Source organism: Triticum aestivum, chromosome 3D, assembly GCF_018294505.1.
Source record: "Triticum aestivum cultivar Chinese Spring chromosome 3D, IWGSC CS RefSeq v2.1, whole genome shotgun sequence".
NCBI classification, from domain to species: Eukaryota; Viridiplantae; Streptophyta; class Magnoliopsida; order Poales; family Poaceae; genus Triticum; species Triticum aestivum.
Genome location: NC_057802.1, coordinates 604,862,472 through 604,872,284, shown reverse-complemented (window position 1 = coordinate 604,872,284; position 9,813 = coordinate 604,862,472). Strand labels below are relative to the sequence as shown.

At 47.7% G+C, this 9,813-nt stretch overlaps 1 non-coding gene across 1 annotated transcript; it reads left to right on the top strand.

The window, feature by feature from the left end:
* The first annotated feature begins 211 nt into the window (after positions 1-211).
* On the top strand, positions 212-345 carry LOC123081230 (small nucleolar RNA snoR80). Its single transcript, XR_006438705.1, has one exon. It is a non-coding gene; the product is annotated as a small nucleolar RNA snoR80 (small nucleolar RNA).
* The last annotated feature ends 9,468 nt before the right edge of the window (positions 346-9,813 follow it).

Sequence of the window (9,813 nt, the reverse complement as noted above, 5' to 3'; positions counted from 1 at the left end):
CTACTGGGGTTCCACGCCAAGGCTCGGCACTACTAGGAGCCATGGGTTTTGCTTCAACAATGGCAGACCAAAGTTATTCCTTGTGGACAGCACAAATTCTATAGAGCTTAGTAACCATTTCACGATGATGGTCTGGTTTATGGCACTTGCAGTGACAGCACAAATTCCATCTGTTTTTATTGTTCTTTGTTTTGATTGATGTGCGTTCATTACCAATTCCCGAGGATGATTTGTGTTCCTCATGGCAATTAGTCTCGAACGCTACAAGCTATTCTCTGTTGTGTGGTATATCCTGATTGGTGGCATTCTTAGTGCCAACCTACCCTGGAAACGACACATACATTCATATGCAGTCCTCTATTATTTTTCTTTTCTGTGTGAAAAATGATCTAAATGTGCGTACCAAATGATCTCATAGTTTAAATGCACCATATTTTTGCATAACCTCGGTATATTTACATGCACATGCACACACATTTGACTGCTGAGTGTTTGAATTATTGGAATGTGGGGGTTGGTCTGTTTATTCCCATGCTCTTTGCTAGTTCTATTTGTTCTTAATTTTTAGCCCACCACAGCTTGTACTTTTCTCAAACAAAGTGATAACAAAATTTACTGTGTATACCTTTTTAGGGAGTCCCTATACAGGTTATTATTCATGTCAATTTTATGATCAAATTCGATATACTTACAATGAGGACTTGTGTTTGGCATCTACCGTTCGCTGGGTCAGTGGTGCAAGATGGCTTGATGCTAATATCTCTGTGATTAGTTAGTAGTTAATGTACTTATCTTCATGTGTTATCCTTAGTATTGAGACATGTGAACACACACACTGTCTCTGAACCACTTCTTCTTTGTATACCGAATTTTAGTGTTTGTGAGATGTACTCTTGTAGTTGTCTTGCACACTTTTATCGACTGGTTGGTTGCCGATTACTTTGGAGTGGGTAGCACATGTCTCAAGCAAAGATTGATCATGGAGTAGATCGATTCGTTGGTATGCAGCAGGCTGGCTAGCTAGCCGATTGATTACAAGTGGTGCACATACACGCACAAAGAGTTTTTCCCTGGCTGGGTTGCACTTGTACAGTAGGTGATGTGCACATAGAAGCACACATCAAAATACTGTGGTTTTCAATCACCATGGTTTTCTAAAAACTTCGTTGCCAAACTAGCCCTAAATCTGTTCATTTTTTGGTTGGAATATTTGCAATAGTTCTGCTAGTTTAGAGTTTGCAGCTTTTGATGTGTTTTGCGAATCATATTCGGTATCATAGCCTTCATCATGTTCTGTATCATGCTCTGCATCATGCTGCGCCCTTGGAAGGTCGGCTCCTGGACCGTAACTTTCACTCAACTTGTGCTCTGCTTGTGTCAGTACATGATAGCTTGATACCAGTTCCTTGTATTGCTGCTGCAGTTGTGCAAATTGCAATATGCAGGGCTTCCTAGTCTGAATTTCTAACGACAACTAATTAAGAGTTTCAGACTGAATCTCCATTTGCCTCTGATCTGAGCATGTGATTGAAAAAAGTGCCTTTTCATAATTATAGCATTACTCTAATAAAAGTCTGAACCTGTTTGAATCACAACTTTCCTTTGTCTCATGACTCAAGGACTTTGAAACTTATCTTGTTATTTAGCCTCATATACTGGATGCTACTCATTTACTGTTCAAGCCCAATTACCAAACCGATGCTATAGTGTAGGGCTCATGCTGATGCTACAGTATAGGCATGTTAGCTGTCTGTATGTAATCTAACTTGCACAGTGTGTGTGTGGCATGCAGGGAGGTGGTGATCAGGTGAACAACATATCCCTGGAAGACCTCATGTGCGCAGTGGGAGCCGGAGAAGGAGGGATGCTTGCAAACCGCGGCATCTTCATGTACATGTTAGGTCCCGGTGTCCTCCTTCCTCCTCAGTTGATTAGCTTATGTCTGTGATAATGTTTGGGTCTGCTGCACACTTCCTGCATTTAGGTCTCCCTGGCAGAGACAATTTGCGGCACACTTCCAGCTCACTTAGTATCATGCTTGGATCTGTGCACAAATTTCACAAGTTTGGATGCATCATAGAACTTGTGGTGATGTTGTTTAGATTGTAGCAAGCAAGAATTCTACTGTCATTCTCTTGCACTCTGCTATGCAGCTCTTGTTTACCTCAAGTGCAACTAATGGTGCACTTGTTAAATGCCATTATTGGTGTTTTTTGCTGCCTTTGCATGCATGGTTATACAGTTCGGTGCCCCCATGGCCTGAAATGCATTGAATTGTGGGCCTGTGCTTGATATCTTGTTGCTTAGGGTTTTGTTTTGGGGTTTCTTAATGTACTCGTGCTTAATAGACTGCACCACAGAGGTCACCCTCATATGGATAATGAATTATTATCCTTTTTCTTGTATACCTGAGATGGTCCTAACGAATAATTTACTAGACAAACAATCTTGTTTGCAGTAAGAATTCTAGCATGCCAAAATTTGTTGTCTATTTATGCTTCGGTTAATATGGACCTGAATGGCAAGGGCTAGCCAACCTGCTTAGCTAGATTAACATAACAGAAACAATACACAACCGGCCAGCTCGTGTTTGCATGGCTGCTACATCGGCTAGCTAGATGCGACTGCCTAAGGCTAGTCAACACATTTTACAGCATTCTGTGTTGTAGCCAAACACTTGTTATGTATTCTGAATACTCTAAAAAATCTGTTAAATTAGAACCATGGTATTGTGTACCTGCCAACTAAATAACTGCAGTTTTTAATACTGTGGTTTTTTTTGATACTTTGCTGTTAGATTTACTTTTATTTTGTTCCTAAACATTTTGTTCTACAATGTGCAAATGCTGGCCTTCCATGTTTCTTTGCGAGCACCAGAAGAAAGAAGTTGGATGAAGCATAGTTTTAGCTCATTGAGCTAGTTCTAGGAGTAATGAAGTCCTTGTAGCAGAACTTGTATGTGTGCTAGTTCTGGGAGCTAGTTCAATGGAATAATGCTGATCCTATTTGTATGTGTGTTATATGATGTAGGAGAACTAGGGCTCCCGTGATACACTCAGGTGACAGGCTTGGGCTGATACACTTGGGTTGTATGTGTGTTATCTAATTGTAAACTTGATGTTGATCACATTTGTATGCATGTTATATGATGTAGCAGATTGCTTCGTGTCGTTATTTGAAGTATTGTGTCTGTTTTCTGTATTTGCATATTGAAATCTAAAGAACGTGACCTTGACAGCAGGGTCCCACAAACTAGAACACCATATTTGGGACCCACTTACCAGAATATGACAATTGGGGTGGATAAAAAAAGAGAAACAAAGGCTGCAACCCAAAAATAAAAAGGCTATAATGTTGGGCCTCGCCCATGTAGCTGTCCAAAATTAGTTGGAAAAAATATATATAAGGCTGAATTGTTGGGCTCGGCCCATGTAAAACACCTAATTGTACCGGGATGATTCTAATCAACGACCTTTTCATTTCGTCGCAATTTTCCCACGTCAACTTGCCACGTCGGATCCGACGTGGCCTGGGCAGAGAGCTAGCGACCAAAACAGAAGGTCGTAGAATCCATGACCTTTTGTTTGGGTCGTTGCCTTCCATGACCTTCTCACAAAGAAGGTCGTTAATTTCAGTTTACGACCGACAGCTTTTGACCATCTGTTTTTTGTCACAACAGGTCGCAAATGAAAAACAATGACCATTCAGTGACCAATAGTGATGGTCGCAAGTTGACGTACTTCTTGTAGTGCGGAGAGTCATCCCGGAAGCTCTGGACCAGGTTCTTAATTAAAAAGAACCAAATTGTTGATTGTCCGGATGCCCAAGCCCTCGCGGCCTTTAAACACAACATCCGGGACGAGTGGCTCGCCCGACACCTCGGCCAAGAAAAACCAAAGTCTATGGCAGCCCTTACCGCACTTATGACCCGCTTTTGTGCGGGAGACGATAGCTGGCTAGCTCGTCGTAGTAACAGCGCTCGCGACCCTGGCACCTCCGAAGCCAGAGACAGCAACGGTAGACCGCGACGCAATAAACACAAGCGTCGAAGCAACAATTTGGATACTAAAGATACGGCGGTCAATGCCGGATTCAGTGGCTCCAAATCCGGTCAGGAGAAGAAGCCATTGAAAGGCAACAAGGATGGTCCCTAAAGTTTAGACAGGACACTTGACCGACCTTGCCAGATCCACGACACCCCCAACAAGCCTGCCAACCATACCAACAGAAGTTGTTGGGTCTTTAAATAGGCCGGTAAGCTAAATACCAAACATAAGGAGACGGGGCTGCCCAGCGAGGAAGACGACGAAGAGCCTCGCCCACCGAACACAGAGGGACAGAAGAAATTTCCCCCCGAGATAAAAATGGTGAATATGATATACGTCACACATATCCCCAAGAGGGAGTGCAATCGTGCGCTAAGGGACGTCTACACCGTAGAGCCAGTAGCCCCAAAATTCAACCCATGGTCGGCTTGTCCGATCATGTTCGATCGAAAGGATCACCCGACCAGAATCTGTCATGGAGGTTCAGCAGCTTTGGTCCTCAAAATGCGAGTCCCGGTGGATGGTGGCAATAGCCTTAACTTGCTATATCAGGACATTGTCCGCAAAATGGGTATTGATCCATCAAGAATCAAGCCCACCAAAACTACCTTTAATGGAGTAATACCTGGTGTAGAAGCCCACTGCACGGGCTCAATAACACTGGAAGCAGTGTTCGGTTCGCCAGACAACTTCCGAAGTGAAGACTTAATCTTCGATATCGTCCCCTTCAGCATGGCTATCACGCACTTCTTGTAAGAACCACCTTCGCCCGCTTCAATGCGGTCACGCATTACACTTACTTAAAGCTAAAAATGCCCGGACCCCGCGGCGTTATTACAGTTAATGAAACACGGAGCGCTCCCTCCGCACTGAGGAAAATACTACGGCCCTGGCAGCCGAGTCACAAAGCGGCCCTATCAAGCCGCACACCTCATCGGCTATTAAGCCCCCGGATAATGTTAAGCGAGTCCGGTCCACCTTAAAAGATGACAGCTCGGCCACGCCAGAGCTAGACTAGCAGTTTCGCCTCCGTCGATTGCCTCACACATCCGCGACATTTGTACCGCGTATGCATCATTATGCACTTGTAATACCTTGGGCATCAATGGGGGCATAATACGGACAGGTCCATAGTGCGGCTTCAACCTTATGTGACCTTGCCTATCCACCTTTTTCTTCTTCTTTTTTTCTTTTCTTTCTTTTTTTTCTCTCTACCACAAGTATGGTAACACCTAGCTACTCTACGGGCGTACAAAGTCTCTTCTCGAGCACTAGTTTCGCAAAGATAACCACGAGCCGTTCCACTCAAGGAACCTCCCCCAAAGGTGAAAGGCAACGCAGACGTGTACAGAGTACCCCAATGATCTTCAAGATCGCCCCTTTTCTTAGGACCTGTATGGAGCTTTTCCCTTGTTATCAAACGCTTGGCATGTAAAATAGCCTTGATGCTTATTGCTTCTTCTGCACAAATATGTTTTGACGTATAAATCAACTATAATGGAAATAGTTTTTACCCAAACCCTGTTTGGTATCGGCTTATTCACTACTCTGTATTCCCTACTTTACTTCAGATTGGTCTATATACCTTGGTACGATTTAAATCGCCAGGGGCTATATTCAGCCACATATACTTTTCAAAAAATAAAAAGAAGTCCGAACACTGTTAGAGTACACTTCGGCGTCCCGAATATAGCATTATATGCATCGGCTCCGAATCATGTCTTTGGTCAATAGTTCGGTTGCCCGGCTCCTGTCGTTACCACCTTACGTTCCATTTATTCGGCTAAGGTAGTAAAGGGAGAACTACTGCGATTGTGTTTTCGGCTATCCCGGTCAAGCACCTCAGTAGGGAAAGCCAAAACTGACTATCATGATGCGGCGAGAGCTGGTCAGCAATTCAGTGACTTGGTAATCTCTTGCGATTTCTTCCGTATTACAGGAAGGACCAGCTTCGGCTCGGTCATGCGTCTAAGGCATCCCTATTCAGACAGCCGCACATGCACCAGGGGCTAGTTCTTAGCCCCACTGTCAAACTCCTCTGGCTAAGTGAAAGTGCTAAAGCCATAAAGTCTGATTGTCTGGTTCGCTACGTAAGTCACCTCCTTTATGGACTAAGACGTTGGGTCAAGAGTGATTACACATTTTTCCGAACACCCTCGGGCCCGTACTATCTACGAGGGGGCTGAAGCTGACGACTGGCAAACTTTCAGAAGTAAAAATGGCCGCACAGGAGGAAAATATTCCAGATAAATAAAAAAAGTATAATACAAACAGGCCTTGTTTTTTACAAACGACGCCTGGGCGGCTCGGACAGATTCATTCAAATATGATGTCCTTTGCACGCTGGCCCTCTATCAAACGGGCACCTTCCAGCACCCTCTATGTAGGCCGAGCGCTTCACAGCATCAATCCAGGGTAGCGCATCTACGAGCCGCTTCACCAGGCTGAAGTAGCTGCTCGGAAGGGACTCGGCAGGCCACAGCCGGACTATGACGTCCCGCAGCGCCAAGCCGGATAGCCTATACAGCTCGACAAGTTTCTTCATCTGGTTGTTCAAAAGCGCCGGAAGCTCCGGCACCAGGAACTGTGACCAGAAGAGCTTCTCTATTGAATTCCCCTCCTAGGATCAGAAGAATTGCGCCGCGTCAGCGGCACTCCTTGGAAGATCCGCAAAGGCATCTGGAGAACTCCACAGGCGAGTCAGCAGGGCATATTCTGTCCGTCAAAATTACTATGCCAAGGAAAAGGCTTACCAGCCACTATATTGCCGGCCTGACGAATCGCCTCCTGAGCGGCCCGGGTTTCTGCCCGTGCGCCTTTCGCCTCCTGATGGGCCTTGGCAAGATCGCCCTCTAGGGCCTTATTCTTCTCCTCGAGAGATTCACACTTGAGGGCGATGTCCTTGCGCTCCTGCTCGACCTCGTTCACCCTCTCCTCTAACCTCTGGCGCGTGACCTGTTCGGTCTTTAAATCCGCAGCCGTTTTGTCAGCGGTCGCCTTGCTCGTCTTCGCCCCCTACTCGGCTTCGGCCATGGCACTCTTGAGGGTTTCAACCTCGGTCGTGCTGCCTACAGTTATACACATAGCAACATCTGAGCTTTAGCTCTAAGTTTGCATGTTAATTTAGGCATGTATAAGATATTTTTTGCAACATACCTTGCGCCTCATCGAACCGTTTATTAGCACGGTCGACCTCTTCTTCAGCGAGGTTCAGCTTCCGCTTGAACTCAGACAATTCTGCGGCCTGTGCGGTCGCCGCTAACAATGAAGCCTATTTCATAACATAGACAAGCATGTTATCTCCGGCGAATATTTGATCCTCTGTTCGGCCCTTTTTCAAAGAACTGAATAGAATCTCAGGGGCTACTACCTATATACAGGCATAATTTCACATAAAGTGCGGGTAAAATTATCATATTGCATACCTCAAGGCCTGTTAGCAGGCCGATGAAAGCTTCGTTCAGCCCGCTCTTAGCGGATTGAACTTTCTCCGCAAGCACACCCATTAGGGTGCGGTGCTCTTCAACTATGGAGACATGTTGTAATGCCTCCATCAGCACATTCGGCACCTCCGGACTGGTGGAGGTCGCCGCTGGAGCTGGTGCCCTGCCTTGTTCAAAGGCGCTGGCTCACTTGATTCCGGAGCCATGTGGGTCTCCGAAATAGTGTCCGGCTGTGCGCCGGATTGATCGACGCCCTCGCCTTGGGCCGACATGGGGACTGTATCCCCCATGTTCTCGGTAGGCAGGGCCTCGCCCCCAGGCGCCATGTTGGTCGCCCCCCTTACCGCTCCGCAGTTTGGAGAGGTTCTTCGGGACAGCACCTCGGTGTCGTCCATAGTGGGGGGCGTAGGAGCTCGGGGCGAGTAACTCTCTGCCATACCTGCTGACAGGGAGTTCCCTTTGGACAGAGGGGCTGGGGAGGTTGCGAATAGGTCTGGAGAACAACAAAAACATGTCATGCAATAATCTTAACAGTCCGGATATCTAATATATCCTTTGGCACTTACGATCTTGCCGAAGACTTGTCCCTGGGGTGCCATTCGGGGGCTTCCTCTGTGTCTGTGTCCGAGTCATCGGGGAGGATCATTTTCGCCCTCTTGGACGCCCCCATCTCCAGATCTCCGACTGCCGCCCTCTTTTTCCTCCCCTTGAGGGGAGAATCGCTCTCCACCTCTTCCTCGTCCCTGTCCTCGTCTCCCTCATGGGAGGAGGGGACTTTGGTTTCTTCGGACGGTACGTCCGAGGTATCTTTACGGCGGAGGCCCACTACAAAAAAGACACATCCGTGAAATTTTGGGCCGAACGAAATTTTTTTCTATCATGCTTATGACACTTCTATGACGATAATTGTGACAAAACCCGGTATCATCATAGATGTGGTGGGCTCCTACTTCTATGACAAAACACCATGACAGAAAATGGGCTTTTCGTCCTGGGCGGGGCGGAGACGCAGCTGCATGACATTCTTTGGGCCATCCGTGACGGAGAAAACCGTCGTAGAAGCGAGGGCGAGGAAAATACCGGGGAGTTCCCGGTTATGACGGGTGGTCGGGTGCCGAGCGATGCGCGTTTTTGTCATACACGTAGGCGCGTGGGTGCGAGGCGTTCACCTACTGAACCCGAGCAATTGCATTGCAGGCTACGCATTACTGAACCCGAGCGATCGATCGATGGCTGTATACTAGACCCGATAGAGCGATTCCTTCGCTACTGCTGCTAACTGGAGCCACCGCCGCCTCCTTCCGTTGATGAACAGTGAGCGTTGTTGGGGTTTTGGATGAACAGTTCCCGATGGGGTTTGGATGAACAGGACCGCGTGGAAGTAGAGGCTGTTGCCACTTGATGAACAGTACCCCGATCGATCGAGCCGGTGGAGGGCTAGATGAACAGGACCCCGTGGAGGGCTGGATGAACAGGACCCCGTGGTGGGCTAGTTGAACAGTAGCCGGTGGAGGGCTGGAGGAACAGTAGCCCGTGGAGGGGTGGTTGAATAGGACCCCGTGGAGAGGGCTGGTTGAACAGTAGCCGGTGGAGGAGTGCGCGGTGGAGGTTGGATGAACAGGAGCCCGTGGATGAACAATCGCAGGTGGAGGCTGGAGGAGGTCGACGGTGGATGAACAATAGCTCGTGGAGGCTGGAGGAGGTCGACGGTGGAGATGCACAATATCCCGTGGAGTCCTGTTTTGCGGTACGCCACACCCCTACTGATGAACAAGACCCCCGTTTCGACCGTAGCGCTCCAACACAAGTCAGTTCCCTCCATTTTGCGGTACGCCACACCCCTCCTGATCAACAGGACCCCGTTTCGACCATAGGAGGTCCAATTGAAGTCTGTTTACTCCGTTTTGTGGTATGCCAGACACCTCCCGATGAACAGGATCCCATTTCAACCGTGGCCGGTCGAACACAAGGTCGTTTCCTCCGTTCTGTGATACGCCAGGCCTCATTTCCATCGGCTGTTCCGTCTAAGCCGGTTGGCTCCCGATAAACACGACGTATTCTGTTGCCTCCCCATGAACACGATGACGACGCAGTTTCTCCGTTCCGACCCAGCCATGTACACGAGCCCTGGCCATACGTATGCGTGACTAGGTGTTTGAGACCCCGTCCGTATGTACGTACGTGGCCATATCTACTTTCTTGCACCCTGGCCGTTGTACGTACGTGTACATGCTACAGCTGCGCCTCTACTACGACATGTGCCCTTCCATACACGGCCACGGTTCATCGCTGCAGCCTGCAGACAGACCGATTGACCAGTATGT